Below are 24,162 nucleotides of genomic sequence, written 5' to 3' on the forward strand. Positions count from 1 at the left end.
CTCACTCTGCGTAGCGATGTTATTGCTACTAGAAAGGCTGTCTTCATTGTCAGTATTTGTAGTGACGCTTTATGGATGGGTTCAAACGGCGGCTTCATGAGTTCCGTCAGTACCACGTTCAAGTTCCATGCCGGCGGCGGCATCCTCTTGGGTGGCGCTATTCTCTTTGCTCCTTCCAAGAACCTTTTCACTACTCTGGAAGTGAAGAAACTTCTCCCTGTTTCTCCCCTTGTGTATGCCACAATCGCTGCCAGGTGAACCCTCAGCGAGGACGAGCTTAGTTTGGATTTGATCAGGTGCGTGAGGTATCTGAGTACTGTAGACTCTCTAGTCAGTTTTTTCTCCAGGTTTTTCCTATGGCACCACTGCGTGAACCTCTTCCATTTCTCCCCATAGCACTTCCGTGTACTGGGTCTCCTTGCTTCTCTCAGCACCCGAAGTGTGCTCTCTGGTAGTTTTAGATGAGCAAACTCTAAGTCCTCAGGAGCCACGCTGACAGGCAGAGGCTTTCTGGTTCTGGGTGTAGAACTTGTCCCCCTTCCATGGAGAGAAGGTCTCTTCTTTTTGGGAACTTGTGTGCTCTGCCCTGCGCTATCTCCATAATCTGGGAGTACCAAGTCTGCCTCGCCCATTGGGGAGCCACCAGGATGAGAGTCATGTTGCTCGACCTGCACTTGTTCAGGACTCTGGGGATCAGTGGCGTCGGTGGAAAAGCGTAGGCAAATTTCTTTGACCAGCTTATCCATAGGGCATTCCCATGGCACATTGGTTCCTGTTCCCTCGATGCAAAGTGTTGGCATTTTGCATTCGGGCGTGTTGCAAACAGGTCTATTGTTGGTGTGCCCCACCTCCTGAACAGGTTCTCTGTCTCTTGGTTGTTCAGTTCCCATTCGTGGGACACCGATGCTTGCCTGCTGAGCCAATCCGCTTCCACATTGTCCTTCCCTGGCAGGTGTATGGCCAGCAGGTCTATCCTGAGTGGGATCGCCCATCTCCATATTTCTTGAGCCAAGCTCGACAGAGGGAATGACTGAGTCCTCCCTTGCTTGTTGATGTAAAACATCGTTGTGGTGTTGTCTGTCTGTATCATCACCCTTTTGTTGTAAAGGTGCTTTTGGAAGGCCTTGAGGGCCAGCAACACTGTTTTCAGTTCCAGGTAGTTGATGTGCTTGACCGCATCTCCTGGGTTCCACAGACCCCTCACTCTGAGCCTGTTCATGTGTGCGCCCCATCCTTTCTGGGATGCGTCTGTGGTGATGGTCACAGTTGGGTCCGGTGGCGTTAGAGACTTCCCCATCGTTATATTCTCCTTCGTCCACCATGTCATCTCCTCCTGCACATTGTGCGTAACAACCACTAGATCTTCCCAACTGCCTTCTGCTTGTGACCATTGCTGTTGCAGCCACTCCTGTAGTGGTCTCATCTTTAGGCGAACATTGGGGACCAGGTGGATGCATGACGCCATCACCCCCAAGATCTTGCTCACCGTCCTCACTGTCAGAACTTGCCCCTTCTGGTAGTGACGTTTCTCCCTCAGCAGGCTGAGTGTTCTCTTCTCGCTGGGTGTCACTCTGCATTCGACAGTGTTGATCAGGGCTCCCAGGAAGGTTTTCACTTGTTCTGGGTCCATGGAGCACTTCCTCCAGTGGATGGAGAAGCCCAGGTTCGTGAGCGTTCTTGTGACCTGTTCTGCGTGGGCTTTGCACCTCGTGTAAGAGCTTGCTTTCACGAGCCAGTCGTCCAGGTAGGGGTACACGTGTATACCCTCCCTTCGAAGGTGTGCGGCCACCGCCGCGAGGCATTTGGTAAAGACCCTTGGTGCTGACTTGAGCCCGAAAGCCAGGGTCGTGAACTGATAGTGGTCTTTGTTCACCTTGAATCTTAACATGTGTTTGTGTTTCCTGTTCATGGGGATGTGCAGGTATGCGTCTTTTAGGTCTATTGTGGACAAGTAGTCCCCGGGCCTTATTTGTGGGATGACCTCTTGCAGGGAAGCCATCTTGAACTTTTGAGTTTTTACGTAGGTGTTCAGGAAGCGTAGGTCCAAGATGGGTCTTAGGCTTTCGTCCGCCTTTGGTACTAGGAAGTAGTTGGAGTACACCCCCTTGTTCCGTTCTCTGTGCTGGACTGGTTCTATGGCCTCTTTATTATTATTATTATAGGAGCTTATAGAGCGCCTGGTGACGCCTCCCGGCGTGTCCCCGCGCTTAGGAGAGAGTATTACTTGGGCGGAAGAGAGACAGGCAGCAATCAGAGAAATTAACTGATGAAAAGATGAGTTTTTAGAAGTTTTCTAAAGGATGTTTCGCTTTTTTCCTGTCTAATGTTCATGGGGAGGGTGTTCCACTCCTTAGCCGCAAGAGTGCGGAAGGATCTGCCTCCAAGTCTGGCTTTTTTTGGGCGTGTGGTTTTAAGTAAGCCTGTTCCCTTAGAACGTAGAGATCTGGAGGGTTCATAAAGGGAAACTAGGTCGGACAGATATGAGGGTGCTCTCTGGTGAATGATCCTATGGCACCAGAGGAGTGCCTTGAAAGTTAGCCTCTTTCTAATGGGCAGCCAATGCAGAGCATCTAGGGAAGGTTTAGATGGAGCTCTGCGCGGGAGTCTGAGCACAAGGCGTGCCGCTGAGTTTTGCAGGACCTGCAACTTTCTAATGTTTTTTTCAGAAGTGCCCAACAAAAGCACACTCCCGTAATCAATGCGGGAAGTGATCAGAGCTTGTGTCATGGTGCGCCTGGAACTCAATGGGAGTAGGTCCATGGTGCGGCTGAGTGTCTTCATAACTCCAAAACATTTTCCAACAGTTTTTCTAACATGACTGTCATACGAGAGTTTGTTGTCAATCCAGACACCTAAATTTTTGGCCTCCTGACTGGGGGTAGGTATTGGTCCCAGACATGTAGGCCACCAGTCCTTGGTCCAATTGGTGTTATTTCCCCCTATAATGAGCACCTCTGTTTTCGTCCCGTTTAATTTGAGACAGTGCTCATTCATCCATATGGCCAGCTTGCACATACAGGATTTGAAGTTGTCGGCCTCCAAGGAGGGGGATTGGGACAGGGAGATCAGGAGTTGTGTATCGTCGGCGTAGGAGACAAGCTCCACGCCGAACGATTGGACCACCTCTGCCAAAGGTGTCATATATAAGTTGAACAGGGTGGGGCTCAGGGCCGAGCCCTGAGGTACCCCCTGTTCTAAGGTTAAGCTGTCCGAGAGACAGGTTCCACTTTGGACCTGGAAGCTTCTGTTGGTTAAAAAAGCTTTCAGCCATCCTAGAGCCTCCCTTGTGACTCCCGCTCTGTTTAGACACTGTAGCAGTATGGAGTGAGCTACAGTGTCAAACGCGGCACTGAGGTCTAGCATAATCAAGGCCATGGTTTTGCCTGAGTCCGCTCCCTCCCGCAGAGTTTCAGTAGCTCTTAGGAGTGCTGTCTCTGTGGAGAAGTCAGATCTAAAGCCCGATTGTGAGGGATGGAAGGTTTCTTGTGTTTCCAGATGTCTCATGAGTTGGGCATTAGCTACTTTCTCAGCTAGTTTGGCGAGGTAAGGGAGTAAAGAAATTGGACGTAAATTCTCCAATATATCCTGGCTCAGGTTGGGTTTTTTCTTAATGGGGAATACTATAGCTCTTTTCCAGTCCGCGGGGAGAGTGGCTGTAGAGAATGATGTTTGCAGCATATGTCTGAAATGCGGTTCCAGGGCCGGGAGACTGGCCGTTAAAATTTTTGGAGGGGCGGGATCGCGTGGTGAACCAGACTTAATACTCTTACAGATTTTAGTTAGAGTTTCAGTTGGAGGTACAGAAAAGGTGTTCAGATGGATGGGAGTACTTATATAAGCATCATTCTCTATGAAGTCATTGCCAGATTTTATGTTGCTAGAGAAATTAGCATAGATGTTAGTGATTTTGTCGGAGAAATATTTGGCAATTTTGTTGCAAATATCCACTGAATCATTTTGGGGAGTGGGGTTGGACTCAACTATAGAGATCTCCTTATAGATCAGAAAAAGTTCTTTAGAGGAGTTCTCAGCTTCCTGGATCCGCTTATTATAGTAGGAAGCTTTAGATGCACGTACCATTCTGTAGTAATCCTTTTGTATTGTTTTATATCTAGTTTTTATTTCAGGGCAGAAGTTGACACGCCAATCTCTTTCGAGCTTTTTGCACGCTGTTTTCGCGATCTGGAGCTCCTGACTAAACCAAGGGGCAGTTTTTCTAGTTCTTGTGGCATTGGTGGTGGTACGAATGGGAGCGGTAGCATCCAGTGCTATAGTGATAATTTCCTGTAAGTGAGCATAGGTTGTCTCACTATCAGATCCTTTTGGGGGGCCAGCATCCTGAATGATGTTAGAAAAGGAGTCAATGGAAATTTTTTTCCATCTTCTACGCTTGAAACGTTGTGAGCTTTGTTTGTACTGCTCAGACCTTTCTAGTTGAATGGATATTGGCACTATAAAGTGATCAGACCATGGAATTGGCTGAGGAGCAGTTCTTGAGCTTCCTCCTGGAGCAGCTGCAGTTCTCTGCCCTTGTGATCCCTTCTCTTTGGCCTTCTGCTTGGTGGATATCTTTCCAACTCTATGCAGTATCCGTGTTGTATAATGTTTAGTATCCACTTGTCTGTGGTTATTTTTCTCCACTCGTGTAGAAAAAATCTCAACCTTCCCCCTACTGGTGTTGTGTGTTCTCTTGAGCCGTGTCCGTGTGAGCCTCTCCTTGGCTGTAGGTGCTCTCCCCCCGGAGGCTTTGGGTGGGTGAGCGCCTCCCTCTTCGTGGAGTCATTTTTGGGGGGGTTGATCACCACCTCTCCGTCTCTGGCCCCGTCCGTTTCCTCTCCCTCGAAAGGACTAGCCCCTATTCTGGGAGCTCCAATTCTGCCTCTGTTGACCCTGTTGCCATTGGTTGTCCCCTTGTTGACCATGGTGGTGCGACTGATGCGAATGTGATTGCTCGTTTCCACCTCTACCATTTGGTCTCCTCGTGGGGGTGCCTCTCCGCATCCCCCTGAATTGTAGGGCTCCCATTGATTTGGCTGTCTCATTGTCTTTCTTCAGCTGGGCCAGTTTGTCATCCACCGCTGTTCCGAACAGCGTCTCCCCATTGAAGGGGGTGTTCAGGATGTTGTTCTGTACTTCTGCCTTGAAGCCTGATATTCTGAGCCAGGCCTGCCTTCTCTCAGTGATACCTATGGCCATCAGTCTGCTTGATGTTTCTGCCCCGTCTAGGGCCGTCTTCAGGCATGCGTTTGCTATGTCCTTTCCCCCCTCCACGAGGTGGGCTGCCCTCTGCCTGTACTCCTCAGGCATGTGTTTCAGCAACTGGCTCATCTCATCCCAGTGCTGATATTGGTGTCTATTCAGGAGTGCGTTGGAGTTCGCCATCCTCCAATGCATAGCCGCATTCCTTTCTATTTTCCTTCCAGTGAGGTCCATCCTCCTGCTTTCCTTATCAGGTGGTGGACCAGATGTGGTTGGCACGTTGGCCCTTCTCCTGGCAGTTGCCGCGGTGCCCTGGATATAAGGGGGGTCCCAGGAGGAGAACTTGTATTTCTTCTCCGTCCTCGGGGTCACTGACCTGCATGTAGCCGGTTCCTTGAAGGCTTCAGCTCCTTGTGCAGTGACGCTCTTCAGCATGGGCAGGAAGCTGCTTTTTGTCTGTGAGGGGAGCAAGGTTTCCAGCAGGAAGTCTGCCTTTGTCTGTTCCTCCTCTAACTTTACATTGGAGACTGTTGCAGCCTTCTTGACGACTTCATAGTAAGCCCCGATGTCGTCTGGCGGCGAAGGCCTCGACGGATACGTCTCCACAGGTTCCTAGGGGTTATCGGCCTCGAGATCCTGCCATTCTTCGTCTAACGACGCCGAGGATTCTGAGTAGTAGCTCTCGCGGAGGTAATCTCCCTCCGAGCGGTAGAAGTCCTCCTCTTCCCCTTCATCCGTAAGGTTTGGAGTTTTCGGCGGCTCTTCGGCCTCGAAGTCCTCCTGCAACTCTACCTCTTCGGCTGCCGCTGCGGTGCTCGAGGTGGCAGTCGCGGTCTTCGAGGGAATCGAGTAGTTCTTCATTTTCTCGTCGAAGTCTCTCTTCCTCTGGAGCATGCTCTCCCTTTCGGCCTCGAGCCTTCTTCTCTTTTTCTCCATCTCTGCCGCCTGCTCGGCGTCGAGCTTCTCGGCTGGTCTCTTCGACGGCGCCTTCGACGTCGAGGCCATTTTGAGAGTCTTCTCGCTCGCGGGTCCCTTCTCGAGGGCCTGCTTCGACAACCTTTGCTTTTCGCTGGTCTTCGCCATCTGGGAGTCCTTTTCGAAGGATCCGCTGGGCCTTTCGGAGGATGCAACTTCGGACGTCGAAAATTTCGTCGCCGGTGCTCCTTTCGAGGACTTCGCCTCTGTTTTTCGGGGTTCTCCCTCAGGCTTTCTAGGCCCTGTCTGGGTTTTCGGGGTCGTAGACTCTCCTACCTTTTTTGAAGGTCTCACATCGGTCTCTACGACCGTGAAGTCATCTGGTCCCTCGGCGATGTTCTCCTCTTCCTCGGAGGAGGCACCCAGGTCGTAAAGCGTCGGCGTGGTCCCTTTCCCTTGCATCGTCTGGTGGGCCACCCTCTGTCTCTCTCGAACTCTCAAAGTCTTCGGCGTGAAGACTGAACAGGCGTTGCAATCCTCGCTGGAGTGGTCGACCGGCAGGCAGAGGTTGCAGACCGGATGCTAGTCCTTCTGCGCGTACTTGTGGTGGCAATTACGGCAGAACTTGAATGGAGTGTTGTCCATGTGCTCGGTCAGGGGGTCCCCTGCCCGCTCTGTCTCCTTGGCTGTCGAAAACCTCGAGGTTTTCTTCCTCCTTCTCCCTTCTGGTTCTAGGAGGTCTTCTTCTCCGACCTTCCTCGGTCCTTTTTCTTCCAAAAACTTGTGTATTTCCTTCTTTTCTCCTGAAACTTCTCCGGAGCTTCATGCGACGATCCAGACTCAACGGCGGAAAAAAGAATCTGAAGATGGCGCCCAAGGGTGGGAGCTTCCGCAGGAAGCGTGCCGACGTCACGAAGGTGCACCAAATGGTGGGACGTCGACGCCCACCTGGGCTACAAAAAAAAAAAAAAAGAGAAAAAAAGACTACGAATCCGGACCCAACCACCAGATTGCGGAATAATGCACAGCATAGTGAATCCAGAAAGATTCACGCTGCAAAACAGGCAAGATTCAGGGTGTAGCAGAAGGCCTTAGCCAAAATAAAGGGACAAAGGCACTGCTATTGATTAAGTAAAAGACTCTGTCCTTTTTCATGAGCAAAAATGGATTCCTATCAACTGGTAATTTAACAACACATGTATTTTCCTTTTATCAATCAATTTGTCGCTTGTAGAGCTGCAGGTTCACATGCTTTGTATACTCAAGCCCTCTAGTGCTGGGCAAAGGACTGCTTTGCAAGTTTTTTTCCCCGACAAAGAAATATCTTGCATCTCCCTCCCAGATACCCACAGTGCGCAGTGACAAACATTTCTCCTCAGATTGTATTTCCTCCCCATCAAATGAGTGCAGTAAGCTAAGTAATTGAAGCCAAACAACAAAAGTGTATATGAACGTTGTTTAAGTGAAAAGCAACATCTGAAGCATCAGCCCAAATCCAGGGAGATTGGAGGGCACATGTGAATCTACAGCACTACAAGCAAAAAAACAACACTTATGTGGTAAATAACAGTCAGTGCTGCGTTTGATCTTATGTTTTTACGTAGACTATAAAGGAGTAAAATCACTAACAGAGTGGCTAGAAAACAGAACAGGCAAATGTGTGAAATTAACTACAGAGCATAGTCTCCGTGCTTGCCGGGACCAAGTGTCCACAAAAAAGCATCATGGTGTTGACAGAGTAGCAGTCTTACAAATGTCTCAAATAATATGTTCCAGAAAAAAATGTAATTGTAGATCTTCTATTTCATGTAAAATGAGCTCTTGTCACAGAATACAAAGTTGTTTTTGCTTCTGCATAGCAGATTTGTATACATTTAACCATCAACCTTGCCAGCCAATATTCAAAACGGGAGTTCCCAAATGAAGTTTAGCTCATGTGTTAAAGAGTGGTTTTGTTTTACAGATGGACTCAGTGCTGTCAATGTAAAATATTAATACTCTTCCCACTCCTGTTTCTTGGCGTGGAAAGAAAATTGGAAAGTCAATGGTGTGATTTACATGAAAGGTGAAAAACATAGGCAAGAAAATGAAATGGGAATTTGTTCTCAGGATAACACTGACCCTGTGACCTTGAATGAAAGGTTTTTCTACTGCAAGTAGCGCAACTGACTATTCTTACAAAATGAAAGGTTTTTCTACTGCAAGTAGCGCAACTGACTAACTATTCTTACAAAATCAATTGCCATAAAAAATGCTGCCTTCCATTAAAGATATTACATAACGCAAGAATGCAGCACTCAAATGGAGGCTCCACCGTGGCAACAGTGTTAAGATCCCATGTGGGAACTGGAGGTGTACTTGGATGAATTACTCCCAAAAATAAATTGCCACAAAAAATGCTGCCTTCCATTAAATATATTACATAACGCAAGAATGCAGCCCTCAAATGGAGGCTCCACCGTGGCAACAATGTTAAGATCCCATGTGGGAACTGGAGGTGTACTTGGATGAATTACTCCCAAAAATAAATTGCAGCAAAAAATGCTGCTTTCCATGAAAGATATTACATAATGCAAGAATGCAGCACTCAAATGGTGGCTCTACTGTGGGAACAGTGTTTAAGTCCCACGTGGCAACTGGAGGTGTTCTTGGATGAATTACTCCCAAGTCACTCCATGAAATCTTATATGACTGGAATTTTTTTTTTTAAGTGTCTTTTTTTGTATGTAAGCAGCCACTGTCGCTAAATGTAACCAAACGGATGTGTATGCCATCCCTGTATTTTATTTTAAAGCTGCAGCAAATAACAGATGCTGCCTTGCAGAGGCAGCCTTGAGAGGCTCCGCTTGTTTGCTCATTAATTAACCTACAAAGCAATTCCACTTCGCTACACTCCATACACAAGTATTAGGCTTACACACTTCCCTCAGTATTACCATAGAGAAACAAAGAAGCATTGCCCATGTTGGTGCGTTGAGAATGGCTGATCATGGTAAGAATCAAAGCAATCTGATATTCAAAGAAGAATGACCTTCTTGGAATCCGATTTTGTATCTCAATCTAGACAGTAATACCTATGAAATATAGCAATGTACCTACATATAGATGCCTTACCGATCTCTGGAAATTGGAGAATCCTCAACCATGCAGCAGCTAGTTTACCACTGGTGGTATGTGCTTTAGGCTTGCCAAGTAAGATCTAGTTGGATAGCTGATAACCAAACACTAACGCAGGACACTATATATTGCCAAGTACTGTTTGGAAATAGGCAGCCCAGTACAAGGAGGGACATAGTTAAACAACTAAGATAACTCTCTTAAATGTTCTCTCTCATCCAATATTTAGTGCAAGACTATCCTCACAGATTGAAGATGTGGCATTATGGAAAAAGACTGCTAACAAAATGAACCAATTAACATGAAAGCTGAATAAAATGTTTGGCAAAAAGATGCATGTGACCTCAACACCACTTCAAGTGAAAGATTAAGGGGTTCTTTTAATGTAAGCGCTTATAGCTCACTAACTACAAGCAAAAGTGATGGCTATGAAGAGGACCATTTTAAAAGTTAAATGCTGCATTGTATAAGTTTAGAGTCGAAAGGCAGACCCATCAATTTCCATGAAAGAAAATGTAATACCTATAGCAAAGTTGCCTTTTTATAAGTGGTTTCCATTTGTCTTCTGACATTTCTGGACCATGATTTTGCTATATTAGGACTCAGTATACCGTGACACAGTCAAGCAGTACCACAGCAGGTACTCTGCCCCTGACGCACAAGTTACTACTTGTGTAATGATATCTGTAAGAGACATTAGTTGGTGATCGATTCCTTACCTTAGAATAATACCCAGGTGTCAGACTGGATCCAGAAAGTTTCTGCTTAGCAGTACCCCTGCGCGTCTGTAGGTGACGTTGTGCGGCTTCGCGTCCATCACTGGAGTCGTACCCACCGGGATGATGTCACAGAGATACTTTGGCGCCACCCATGCGAGCAGACGTCAGTTCTGTACACTACTTTCCGCGCCGAAACGCAGAGCCATGCAAGATACTGACCATTGGTGCATAAAACTAGAGCCCTAAAAGGGGATGACCTTAACTCTAGTAATCAGTTCACAGAACGGGGAGGATGGGTGGGGCAGTAAGGAATCTATCACTAACTAATGTCTCTTACAGATATATCGTTACACAAGTAGTGACTTGTGCATCTGAAAGAGACACATTAGTGATAGATTCCTTACCTTAGAATAGATACCCCAGCAATACCAACCCTGGAGGTGGGTCCGCGAACAGGATTACACCAGAAAGTCACGGAGCACAGAACGGCCAAAGAAGCCGTCTCTCTGGACCGGACTGTCAAGGCAGTGGTGCTTGGTAAACTTGTGCAGCGAGGCCCATGTAGCTGCATGACAAATATTCTGCAAGTGAATGCCGTGTGCCAAGGCAGTAGTGTCTGCAGCCGCCCTGGTCGAATGGGCACGCAGCCCCACAGGAGGCTCCTTCTTGGCCAAGGAGTAACACGCTTTGATGCACGGAACGACCCACCTGGAGATGGTCCGTTTGTGCGCAGACCGACATTTTTTGGCACCCACGTAACAAAAAAAAGGCTGATCATCCACCCGGAACTGCTGTGCACGCTGCAGATAGAATGCAAGCGCACATTTCGGGTCCAGACGGTGGAGCCTCTCCTCTTCCCTTCCCTTGAAGGATGTGGAAAGAAGGTGGGCAAAGTGATGGTCTGCCTGATGTGGAAGGGCGTGACAACCTTTGGCAGAAAAGAAGGACGAGTCCTTAAAACCACCTTGTCTGGATGAACTGAAAGTACAGGAGGGTTAGAAGAAAGAGCCTGGAGATCACTCACTCTCCTGGCAGAGGTGATAGCTAGCAGGAAAGCTGTCTTGAGAGTAAGAAGACTTAAGGGACAGTTATGAAGGGGCACAAAAGGAGTGCACATCAGAAAAGTCAAGACAGGATTTAAGTCCCACTGAGGCATTATGAAGGGTACGGGTGGAAATGTATGTGTAATACCTTTAAGAAAACGGTTAACAACCAGGGACTTAAAAAGAGAAGGCTGATTTGGAAGCCGTAGGAAGGCGGAAATGGCCGAAAGATAACGTTTGATAGTGCCCAAAGCAAAGCCATGCAGTGCCAATGAGAGAAGGAACAGAAGAACCTCAGAAAGAGAGGCAGAAAGGGGATCCACAGCCTTCACTTCGCACCACGCCACAATTCTGTTCCACCTGCAGGCGTACACCGTTTTGGTGGAGGTACGCCTGGCTGCCAGAACGACATCACAGACTTCGGGAGGAAGATCGAAAGGCGTCAACTGTCGCTGCTCAATCTCCACGCATGGAGGTGGAGGCAGACAGGCTCAGGTGGACAACCATCCCCTGTAGCTGTGCCAGAAGATCCTCCTGAAGAGGCAGACGGATCGGGGGATCGATGCTCATACTGAGTAGCTCGGGATACCATACTCTTCGAGCCCAGTCCGGAGCCACAAAATTGACTTGGGCCTGGTCGCGCCTGATCTTCTTCAGCACTCTGGGAAGAAGTGGTATAGGCGGAAAGGCAGACAATAGACTGCAGCTCCACTCGCGATGAAAAGAGTCTCTGAGCGAGCGCAGCCTTGGAAATTCCAACGCACAGAACTGATGGCATTGCTCATTCTCTTCGGTGGCGAATAGATCTAACCAAGGCTCTCCCCAGTGCAGATAGAGACCTGCGCCACGTCAGAGTTCAGATGCCAATTGTGATCCACCATTCACTGGCGTCTGAGTTCGGCCGCTCTGGTGTTCATAGAACCTGCCAGGTGTTGAACCACCAAGGTAATGCCTTGATGTTCTAGCCAAGTCAAGAGGCGCGAGCCTCCTGATATAGGGTCCCATAGGGTCCACAACCCACCCCGCCCTGTTTGTTGCAATACCACATGGCGGTGGTGGTGTCCGTGAGCACCTGCACCACACTTCCCCGACAGAGGGAAGGAATGCCTTCAGGGCAAGCCAGATCGCCCGCAGCCCCAGAAGGTTGATATGGAGCCGGGACTCCGCCGGAGACCAGAGGCCTCTGATCTCTGCCTCTCCTATGTGGCGCCCATCCCAGGAGGGACACATCCGTCACCACTGTGTGCTCCGGTTTGGGAAGGGAGAGGGATCTGCCACTGACCCAATCGCAATTCGTGAGCCACCACTTCAACTGTCGTGCAGTGCCCTCCGAGACGCGGACGTGATCGGACAGGTTACCCTGATGCTGTGCCCACTGTAACTTCAGGTCTCACTGCAGAGCCCGCCTTTTCCATCTGGCATGTGTCACCAGCAGGATGCAGAAGACCATCAGACCCAGAAGCCGGAGGGTCAGCTTGACTGAAACCCGGGATAGAGGCTGGAAAAGCAGAGTTGAATCCAGAACAGCTCCGATGAAAGAGAGCTTCTGAGAGGAACTCAGGTGTGACTTTGGCACATTGATCGAGAACCCTAGCGAATGCAGGCGGTCGGCCGTAGTCTGGGGGTGGGTGACAACTGCCTGGGGCGAGCCTGCCTTCAACAGCCATTCGTTGAGGTTGGGAAGATGACACCCCTAACCTGCGCAGATGAGCTGCGACCACCGCCATCACCTTCGTGAACACCCAAGGGGCACTGGTAAGGCCGAAGGGGAGCACTGCAAGCTGAAAATGCTTGTGGCCTACCGTGAACCGCAGGTATCGCCGGTGGGTTGGCAGGACGGGGATATGAAAATATGCGTCCTGCAAGTTCAAAGCTAGCATCCAGTCTCCAGGGGCCAGGGCAGCCAGGACCTGAGACAGAGTTCGCATCTTCAACTTCTCCTTCCGAAGGAAGCAATTGATGTCCCCGGAGGTCCAAGATGGGGCGCAGGCCCCCCTTGTCCTTCTTGGGGACCAGAAAGTAGTGGGAATAACAACCACTCCTGAATTCCTGACCGGGAACGCACTCAATGGGCCCCTTGGCTAGGAGGGCCGTGAATTCCTGGCGGAGAAGAGCCAAATGTTCCCCCGACAGTTGGGGGTACCGAGGTGGAATGGCTGGAGGGGAGGACAGAAAGGGGAGCGAGTAACCATGGCAGATTATCTGCAGAACGCACTTGTTTGATGTGATTTCACGCCAGTGGTGGAGGAGGCGACGGACCCTGACACCTACGAGCGTGGGGTGCTCCCTGAAGCTCGGATTAGGAAGGCTTTGAGGTGGAAGCAGCGGGGGTGGAGGTGCACTGACCCGCTCACTGGTTACCAGACCCGCCAATGTGGAATCTACGTCTGAGGCCGTGATGAGGCTGGTTCTGCACATGCTTTGTGGAGGAGCGTGCTTGGGTGCTTCTGCCCTGGCAATGAAAGGAATGAAACCCAGGCGTGGCAGAGTTCTTTGTGGAAAGACCCAAAGACTTGGCCGTGGCCCTCGAGTCTTTAAAACGCTTCAGGGCATGATCAGCCTTGTAGCCAAAGAGGCGGGAGCCATCAAAGGGCATGTCCATGAGCGAGCTCTGGACATCAGGCGAGAACCTGATAGGCATGGCGCCGCAACGCCACAGTCGTGGAAATCGCCCTGCCGAACGAATCAGCGGTGTCCAGACCACACCTGATGACAAACTTCGCCGCATCCTTGCCTTCCGCATCGCTTGGGAAAGGACAGCCTGGACTGCCTCAGAACACTGAGGCAAGACCTTAGCTACCGAATCCCACACGCGTGGGATTAACGGCCCAATAAGCATGCGGTGTTAACCGATCGCAACCCCAAGCTGGCTAAGGAGAACAACCTCTTGCCATAATGGTCGTCGGTTAGAGTCCTTATCCGGTAGAGCCGTGGGAAAGTCACTCTGCGACGTCGAGGCCTGAATGACCAGGCTCTCAGGCCTGGGGTGAGTGGTCAAGAAGGCAGGATCACCAGGCGCCGGGCGATGACACCTAGCGACGTTCTTATCCACCGGTGCACCCGAGGCAGGCCGCAACCAAGTGCCCAAGAGGACTTCGGTAAGGGCCTCATTGAAAGGGAGCAGCCGCTCAGACGACGTAGACGCCGTCTGGAGCACCTCCGTAAGGAGGCTGGTCTTAAGGACCACCCGCAAGGTCTTCGGGGCCATGGCTCGATAGTGTCGACAGTCCGGGGAGTCATAGTCTGTCTCCAGGCAGTAGAGGCAGACATCGTGGGGGTCCGCCACCGACATGTTACAGCAGCACGACCCACAAGACTTAAAGCCGGGCATCCCTACGTGCACCAGGAGACAAGAGAAGGAGACAAAAGTCTCAAAAAGTAGTCAAAAAAATTACTGAGGTACGTGTTCAATCTGGACCTGCTGTTTCGGCGTGCATGGGTGGCGCTTAAGAAGTCTCCGTGACGTTATCCCGGCGCTTACGACGCCAGTGACGGACGTGGAGCCGCACAACCCTACCTACCAAAGCGCAGGGGTACTGCTAAGCAAAAACTTTCCGGATTCAGTCTGACGCCTGGGGATTATTCTAAGGTAAGGAATCCATCACGAACATGTCTCATTCAGATATAGCACTGTACAATTGGTGTCATCCAATTGGTTTATTTAACTAATCATTAAAACCAAGTTGGTGCAAGTTACATGTCATATGTGTGTGCTGCAGTGTATATTTACATCACTCCATATATGACTAAAATACAGACAGCAGTAGCATCACATCCTCTTTTTGGACTTCAATTCAAAAGGCCTGCAGTGACACTAATAGGAAGTGTGCCTTTCATAATATCGGCAAACCTTTTTTTATTAATTAATAAGTAACCTCTAGGGTGTGCCTTGTACACCCACAGGTCTTGCTGCACAAATATAAATCTATGCCACCCTAGATATTAGGAATAGTGTGTCTTTACAGTAGGAAATATACCCAGAAGCGGTTTGCATTGCATTTTTTAAGCTACATTTTATTTGAACAGGACTAGGTTTAATTAACATATGAATTTCACATGAGCACTCCTTTTCCTGGGCGTCACCATAGCAAGGAGGCACATAGCTCAGACATGAAAGTCCGATAGAGCACCTTTATAAAGTTGTGGAAGCAGAGACTAGATAAGAAATGCGTTACTAACCTGTAACTGCAGTTATCCAGTATTGGCATCTTTCATAGATTTACATGCCTGAATCATTCCCCGTCGTCGGGGTGTAAGTCCCCGGTACATAAAAATAGTAATGTCATATAGACATATACATAGTAATAGGCCAGAGGCCTCTCATTAGTAACATATCCATGTCCTTTTGTAAAAAGGACCAAACTTTGGCCAAGAGCCAATCAGAAATCACCACCCTCTAGAACCTTCCTGGAAGGAGCCCTAGTTCCTCAGATTTTCGTAAGCACAGTGCTAAGTAGAACCTACTGAGAGAACAAAGGTGAGCCCTTCCAGGGGAGGCGGGTGGGTTGCATGTGAATCTATGAAAGATACCAATACTGGATAACTGCAGTTACAGGTAAGTAAAGCATTTCTTATCCGGTATTATAGGTATCTTTCATAGATTCACATGCCTGAATCAGAGTAGCAAGCAATAAGCAGCACATTTCGTATAGAACAACTTGTAAAATCACTTGATAATAGGATACCAATCGTGAAATACAGTAAGTAATAAAAATACTTTACACAGAGAAATGTGCAAGAAGGAAATAGGATGGAGGGATGAAAGGAAGAAGGCTCACCTCTAGTGAAATAGATGGCGGAGTACCGCTTGACCCACTGCTGCATCCTTCATCAGTTCTGCATCCAAGCAGTAGTGCTTGGTGAACATGTGAGGTGTCTTCCATGTCGCCGCTCTGCATAGGTCAATGATGGGTACTCCAGCGAAGAGCGCCATAGAGGTGGTGACCGCTCTAGTGGAGTGGGCCCGGACTTTTGAATGCAGAGGATGTCCTGCCTGCTGGTGGCAGAAAGTAATGGCTGCCGATATCCACCTTGAGATGGACTGCTTCGTTAATGGAAGACCTTACCTGGGCCTGCTAAAGGCAATAAATAGTTGGTTGGATTTCCGAAATTGTTCTGTTCTATGGGTGTAGAACTTCAGACATCTCTTTAGGTCTAAGGAATGGAGAGACCTTTCTGCTGCGGTGCTTGGATTCGGGAAGAAGTACCGCAGAACTATAGGTTCATTCAGATGAAAGTTGGATGGTACCTTTGGTATGAATTTAGGATTAGTTCTTAAGATAACTCTGTCCTGTTTGAACTGTAAGAAAGAGTCTTGAATGGAGAAGGCTTGTAGCTCACTCACTCTCCTTGCTGATGTGAGCGCTAGTAAGAGAGCTGCTTTCCATGACAGATATTTGATGTCGGCTTTGTGTATTGGCTCGAAGGGATGTTTCATTAACTGAGCCAGTACGATGTTGAGCTGCCAGGTAGGCGGCAAATCCCTCACTGGAGTCCTGAACAATCCTTTCAGAAACTGCTTGATCAGTCTATTGGACCAGAAAGAAACCCCAAACGAAGAACGTCTATACAGAGATATAGCCGCCAGGTAAACTTTTATTGAGGCGTGGGCCAACCCCGAGTTAGCCAACTGAAGCAGATAATCTGTGCCGGCGAAGTCTCAAATGGGTGTATCCTGTTTGTCTTACACCATATACAGAATCTTTTCCACTTCAGGGAATACGTTTTGTTGCTACTGTCGGCCCGGGCCCGGGCCAAAACTACCCTGCATTCATGAGGAATGTCTACGTTCTCGAACTCTCTGTACTCAGGAGCCAAGCCGATAATTTGAGAGATTATGGATCCGGATGTTGGACTTACCCGTGGTTCATTGTCAGGTGAGTCGGGCTTGGCCTGAATGGAATTGGCGGTTCCAGCGACCGGAGGTGAAGTTCTGTAAACCAGTGTTGGCGTGGCCACGCCGGGGCTATCAGGATTAGGGTGCAATGCTCCGCCTTCATTTTCCTGAGAACCCTGGGAATCAGGGGAAATGGAGGAAATGCGTAAGCAAAGACATTGCACCATGCGATGGAAAATGCATTCCCGAGAGACCCCTCTCGGGATGCCAGCTTGCGTAGTATTGGCATTTTGCGTTGAGTTGTGTCGTAAACAGATCCAGGCGAGGCTTGCCCCAAAGGGAGAATACTGTGTTGAGAAGATGTTGATCCAGCTCCCACTCGTGGCAGATGGAGCGTTGCCTGCTTAGAGAGTCCGCCATGGTATTGTCTGCCCCTGGGACATACTATGCCCGTAAAGAAATGTTGTTCTGTTCTGAAGTAGCCACTCCCAAATACGTTGAGATTTTAGCGATAGCGTCAGAGATCGAGTTCCCCCTTGTTTGTTCAGATAGTGCATTGTGGTGGTGTTGTCCGTTCTCACAAGCAATGGGGAATCCTTGATCCGGGGCAGGAATGCTTTTAGTGCCAGGTAGACAGCCCTCAGTTCGAGAATGTTGATGTGCAGCTGTTTCTCTGTCCGAGACCATAGCCCGTTGATCTGGAGTTCCTGCAGAAACTCACCCCCTCCCTCCAATGAAGCATCCGTGGTGATCCCATGTGGTGAGATTGGTAGTAGGAAAGGAAGGCCCTGGTCCAGATTTTGAGGTTGAAGCCACCAGTCTAGGGCCTGCACCATGGATGGAGTGATCTGGATTAGATCGAAGGATCCTGTACACTGGATCCACTGAGTGGATAGTGCCTCCTGCAGCGGCCTCATACGAAGGCGGCAGTGTGGGATCAGCAGGATGTTGGAGGACATCATCCCCAACAATGACTTGTACAGGCGCATCGTGATGGTCTTCTTGGCCTGAATCCGGGCTGCCAGAGACCGGAGTATGAGCAGACGTTCCTGTGACTGAAAAGCTTTTTGCTGATCCGTATCCAGGACAGCTCCCAAGAAAGGGAGTAGTTGGGAAGGCAAGTACAGACTTTTCTTGGTTGAGAGTGAGTCCCAGGTTTTTGAAGAGTTGTAGACAGGCGTCTTAGGACCTGCTCACGCCTGCGAAAGTAGGCACCTTGAAGAGCCAGTCGTCCAAGTATGGGAAGACTTGGCGATGGTGTTGGCGAAGATATGCTGCCACCGGAGCCGATTTCAGTCCGAAAGGCAGCGTCTGCCCGCCACCACAAACCTGAGGAATTGTCTGTGGATCGGTATGTGGAAATAGGCATCTTGTAGGTCTAAAGACACCATGAAGTCTTTTGAATCGAGGAGCTGTAGCACCTCCTGGATGGACACCATACGGAACGACTTTCTTGAGGTATCCCTTGAGGTCTCGTAAGTCCAATATAGGTCTCCATTTTTTCTCCTTTTTCCGTATTAGGAAGAATCGGGAATAGAATCCTTTGCCTTTCTGATCCAGGGGTACCTTTTCTATAGCTCTTTTGTGGAGCATTATAGAGATTTCCTTTTGTAGGAGATGTAGATTCTTGTGAGTCATTGGACGTGGAGGATTCGAAGGAGGAGTTTCCACAAACTCCAATGAATGAACAAACTGGACTAGCTGAAGGACCCAGCGATCCTTTGTAATTTGCTGCCAATTGTGGAGGAAAGATGAGATTTTTCCTCCAACTGCGTAAGGTGGAGAAGAAATGGAGGCCTGCGGTAGAAAGAGGTCATTGCCTTCTGGCTGTTTCTTTCTTCCCTCCTCGTCCACGAAAGGAAGATTTGTTGTATGATGGCTGATTTTGTTGCTGCTGCCTTTGTTGGTACTGGGGTTTGTACTGCTGGTTTGAGCTGTACGATGATTTGTACCCCTGATAACTACCTCTTGAAGGTTGTCCCCTTCCTCTGGAGCCCCGAAAGGAAGTGTTTCTTAACTGGAGAGTACCTAGGGCTTTCGCGGTATCAGTATCCTTTTTGATACCTTGCAGCATCTCGTCGATATCTTTTTCAAACAGTAGATGGCCATCAAACGGCATTTCCAATATTTTGGCCTGACCTTCTGGTCGGAAAGATGTGGCCTTAAGCCATCCTGGGCGCCTTAGGACCGCAGCCCCTGCTAATTGTCTGAATCCTGTGGAGGCGATATCCATCGCCACGTCGATCATCTACGAGGCGGAACGTTCGCCCTCAAGGAGAATCTTTTTTGCTTCCTCTTTTTGATCTTCTGGGATAGTACCTAAATATGGAACATATCCGCCCACATTTGGCGGTTGTAGCGCCCTAACAGAGCCAAGGAGTTAGGCGCTCGGAAAGTGAGGGCCGACATGGAGGAAAACCTTTTGCCAGTATTATCCAGTTTACAACCCTCCTTATCTGGAGGCGCAGTCAACGCCTCTGATGGATTATTCGATTTACGCTGCGCAGCCTGGGTAATGACAGAGTCCGGTTTTGTGTGACCTGTAAGGCATGCAGGAGCTGTGTCAGGAGCCTTATACTTTTTGTCAAGCCTAGGTAGGATTGGAGGCAAAGACGAAGGATTCTTCATTATTTTCACTCCCTGATCCCAAATATACTCCATAATGGGAATGGATCTCACAGCTTTTTGAAATGGCTCTTTAAAGTCATACAGGAAGCAATCCTGAGGTTGCGTGGTCATTTGGATCTTGAATCTTGAAGCAGCCCTTTCCAAGATGTTATGGAACCCTCCAATGTCTTCCGGAGGCGAGTCTGCCTGTGCTTGGTCAGGGGAAGACGGATCTGGAATAACGTATTCATTCCATTCGTCTTCCTGCAGTTCTCCTTCTTGCTGTTCCTCATCGTCTTGTGCTCCTCCTTCCTGTTCGTCATCAGACGACTGTAAAGGAGCCAAATAAGCAGAATCCGGTTGAATGACCAGTGGAGGCGGCCTAGGGCGAGGTGGAGGATTATGTGTCACAAGTTGTGGTTGCGGCTGTACATGATGAGGCAGATTGGAAGGAAACCGCTGCTTATAATCCGCAATGAGAAATTGTAAGTCCGTCACTATGGACGCTTGAAGACACACCATAGGTTGTGAAGGTGGAGGAGGAGTAGAGTGATCTTCATCCTGGAAATCCATTCCTTCCTGATAGAAGTCTTCACACTCAGAACTTTAATGGATTTTAATATTAAGTTCTGAAGGGTTGGTAGCTGTCAAACAGTGAGCCATCCTCAGAATCCTCCGTGTCCAACAAATAAGCCGGTGGCAGTGGCTGGACTCTACTTGGTGACGTCAATTCTGGCGTCAAAGTACGCGTAGTCATCCTGAAGTGTGTGTACGAGTACTTCAATGAAGGTGATCCTGTCTTCGGCGTGCCCGTCGAGGGCAAGTTCGTCGATGGGGGAACGTCGACGGTTATAGCAAGCGTCAACGGTGGCGTCCTCGTCGACGATGGAACTGTCGACGGCAGCGTCGTTGACGGTAGTTTGTTCGTCGACGCTGTAGTCGATGGTCCTGTCGACGGCTTCGTTCTCGTCGACGCTGGTGTCGACGTCGACTGCTTCGTCAACCATAGAACTGTCGACGGAGGCTTCACTGCCGCAGACTAGGATTTCGTCGACGATGAAGGTTTCATTGACGTCGATGGGGCTGTAGCCGTCAATGATGATTTTTGTTTAGTCGACGAGGAAGCGCTCGTCGACAGGGGCTTTGTCGTCGATTTTTAAATTATTATTACAGATGGAATGGACCTACCCGTCGATGACGAGGCTGAAGTAGTCGTCGACGTTGAGAAGAACGACAATGCCATTGAGGTGGAGATTGTTTTTGTCGACGTTGTTACAACCACCACTGAAGATGTCATGAGAGGCTTTTTGAAGGTAGTACCCTGAAGAGAAACCTTCTCAGCCAAGGCCTTTGAACGAACCTCTGAAGACCTGGGCGTCTTCTTTTGAGGTGGCTCCAAAGATGGTCCTGGGGATGACGTTCTAGGCCTTTTGGGAGATGAATGAGTACTTTTGATGGAACACTCACTCTCCCTTGAAGAGACAACCCGGTCCTTGTCCTTAAGTCTCTGGAGCTAGAGCAGCAGGCGTCCCGCTCTGTCCTTCAGAGTTTTGGTTGAAAAAGTGTGGCAGACCTTGCAATCCTTTGCAGAGTGGTCAGGTTAGAGACAGTAAAGGCAGTCCTCATGTCTGTCATCAACATGAAGCCTCATTTTTCCACTAGAGGCACAGGGTCTAAATAGCCCTTTTTTAGGAGTGTCAGCCATGTTCAATTGAAGAACTCTTCACAGAGAACAATTTCGGAGAGAAAAATATTGAAAAAGGTAAAGAATACCAGAAAAACTGAGTAGAGCTCAGAGGAGACTTCCTTAGCATGACGTGCGGTAGAAAATCTGAGGGACTAGGGCTCCTTCCAGGAAGGTTCTAGAGGGTGGTGATATCCGATTGGCTCTTGGCCAAAGTTTGGTCCTTTTTACAAAAGGACATGGATATGTTACTAATGAGAGGCCTCTGGCCTATTACTATGTATATGTCTATATGACATTACTCTTTTTATGTACCGGGGACTTACACCCCGACGACGGGGAATGATTCAGGCATGTGAATCTATGAAAGATACCTATAATACTGGATAACTGTATGGATGCCTGCACAAACATTTCAAAATATGGCAGAGGTGGGCCGAATACAGGGGTATAGTGCTGACAAGTTCTTTCCTCTCACATTTTCTTGGAAGAAAACTACTATAATCTGTGATGAGACATGGGCAATAAGCTGGATACTATATAGTTTTGGGGCTGTAAGGGCCGGAGTGGGGGAATTAGGGGGGTGGCTAGTTGGGCTTGATTTATGTTAATGTTTTGAGTTTGCTACTGTAAAGTATGCTCTGTAACCTATCGTCCCAGGTCGATTCATGGGGAAACTATAATAAAATTTGTGTTGGAAAGAAGAAAAAAAAAAAAGGATGTACTTCACAGTCCAGCTTGGGAAAATGCTACAAAAATGAATCAAAGTGATTTTCTACCGAGTGGTGCAGACACTTAACTCGGATTCATTTATTAAGATATTAGTCACACTCTTTTCCCAAATTAATCAGCAAAAAAAGAAATTGATACTTGTATAGCACACTACTCACCCGCAAGGGTCTCAAGGCGCTTGTACGAATACCGCTGTGGAACCCATCCAGGCTTTCCCTGTGAGGCGTCCACTCCTGGGCACCCCCAAGGTGGAGGCCAGGCATCCTTAGCGTTGTGGGGGCCGTTGTTGAGATTAACCAAGCTATTGCCCAGAGTTGCAGAGTGGGACTCCATGATTGGAATAGGCACCGAAGCGAGAATTATCAGGTCTGTGGAATTTTGAGCCCAAGACCCGCTGAGGCGGGGAATTGAACCCTGGTCCCGGGCTAGACCTCTGCATCATTGAGCCACACTTCTCCAATCAGCTATATAATGCTTGCAATGAGAGGGAAGGTTTTCGAAGGGAGGTAAAATTGACTTCAAACCCCCAATTGACTTGAGTAGTTAAGAAAGACTAACTAGTCGGTTTCAATCATTATGGTGTGGCAGCCAGAAAGATTTAAGTGTCCAAACTAGACTAACTTGGGAGCCATACTTCCAAATGCAATGATGCCACCTTTGAATGTAAAATTTATTTAAAGCCTGGTCAGTACATTTGGTATGATTGGAAGCCACCATGGTGGTTTTACAGACATCTGGAGCAGGACCAGAAACCATCATCAACTAGGCATGGACATTTTGCATTCTAAGATGGTTCGAATATACCCCAGTCTAAAAATGGGTCTCAAAGCATCCCTTGGGTTCTTTTCTTAGCAGAATCTGCTGAGATCGCCTTCTTGGGAGTTCTGCACCCCCAGAAGGCAATGCATTTATTGAACAATCCTCAATAGAAGCCAGTTTTAAATTGCTTGTACCTCGAAGAAGAGGGTCCTGGGGGGGGACGTGGCTTGACCAGCTGTAAGATGGCCACATCTTGAGTGGGCACTGCCGGCCAAGTCGTTCAATCCGCCACGAGCCTGCGGACCCTGGGTTCAATGACCCTCCGCTTCACGCTGCCTCGATTCCCTACCTTTGGGGGCGACAATCGGTCCCCCAGCTGATTCCCACCGCCAACGCTGCGCCGAGATATGCCACCATTTCCAGTCCTGGGCATGGCAGCCGGGCCTACCTGGTGGTGTGCGGCTGCGCTGGGCTGGGCTCTGGTAGAGATGGGGGGACTGTAGATGCCAGCCTTCTGAGACCGGGACCTCCGGCAGACGATGACCTGCTGCCTCTTCTCCCTGGTGGGTTGTGCTGATGCTGGGGGTATTTTGCGGTGGAACTGGGGGGGCGCGTGCGTCACAATGCAGGCCCAGGCTACTTCTCCCATTATCTGACGCCATCTGGCGCTTAAAAAGCACTCTGTCTCCCGCAGTTTCTTTGGGGCCCGCAACGTGGGCGGTGCGTCTCCCGCGCTTCTCTGCTTTTTGCCTCCGCGCCCGCGGGCCTGCCAGTGCGCTCTCTTCTGGCGACCTTCCTGACTCACAACTTGTTGCAGCCTTCCTTCCTCCAACACACTGAGGGGGTCTACCCCCATCATCCTGCACTCTCTACATTGGCTCATACTGGCCGCACGGACCAGCCGTCCTGCTTTGGTGCCTTGTTTGTCTGGTGCTGCGTGTGGCGGCGCCCTCCTGCCTTCCTAGCTCTCCCATTCATTAGAGGACACGCCTGCAGCTCAGAGGTCTGGAACTGTGCTGCTCTCTTGGGGCCGCACTCACACCGGCCTGCGATTGGGTTTCGCCTCTCCCTCTCCCACCTGCCTCCGGCCCAGCTTGGCCTCTTCAATCAATGCACTGCAGGCGCCTGCTGGTGTCCCTCCAGCTATGATCCACCTTGCAGAACCGGACCACCTCTTCCTTGGAAATAGTTGTTCGTCCTGGACTCAGATCGGACATTGCTGCCCCTTGTCAGTTTGGGGCCTCACCCTACACCTCCCCTGCCTTGGCCTTCCCATCGGGCCTGTGCCTGCTACGCCTTCTGGTACTCCTCCTTGGCCTTAACTCTTCTTGCTGGCTCCTGCTTCCTCCTGTGCTGCACCTCCACATCTTAGGTGGTGCATGTGGTGGGCTTGTGTGGCGGGCGGCGGCCTGTCCATAGGGAAGGCGGACCCCAAGTAGCCTAAGCTGGCCTTTGACCAACGCAGGTAAACTCGTCAGGATGGGGCAGCCCCGGACACTGGCGAGCCCGTGGCCTAGCCCTAAGCAGGCCCCACCCAAGAGGATGACTCCG

At 49.4% G+C, this 24,162-nt stretch overlaps 1 protein-coding gene and 1 pseudogene across 2 annotated transcripts in view; both read right to left on the minus strand.

Annotated features, from left to right (window-relative positions):
* Positions 1 to 24,162, minus strand: part of TLK2 (tousled like kinase 2) — a 1,405,344-nt gene that overhangs the window by 1,103,338 nt on the left and 277,844 nt on the right. The gene's annotated exons all lie outside the window — the stretch shown is intronic.
* LOC147716966 (uncharacterized) lies at positions 18,643 to 20,009 on the minus strand (annotated as a pseudogene).

Source organism: Lissotriton vulgaris, chromosome 5 (assembly GCF_964263255.1).
Source record: "Lissotriton vulgaris chromosome 5, aLisVul1.2, whole genome shotgun sequence".
Taxonomy (NCBI): domain Eukaryota; kingdom Metazoa; phylum Chordata; class Amphibia; order Caudata; family Salamandridae; genus Lissotriton; species Lissotriton vulgaris.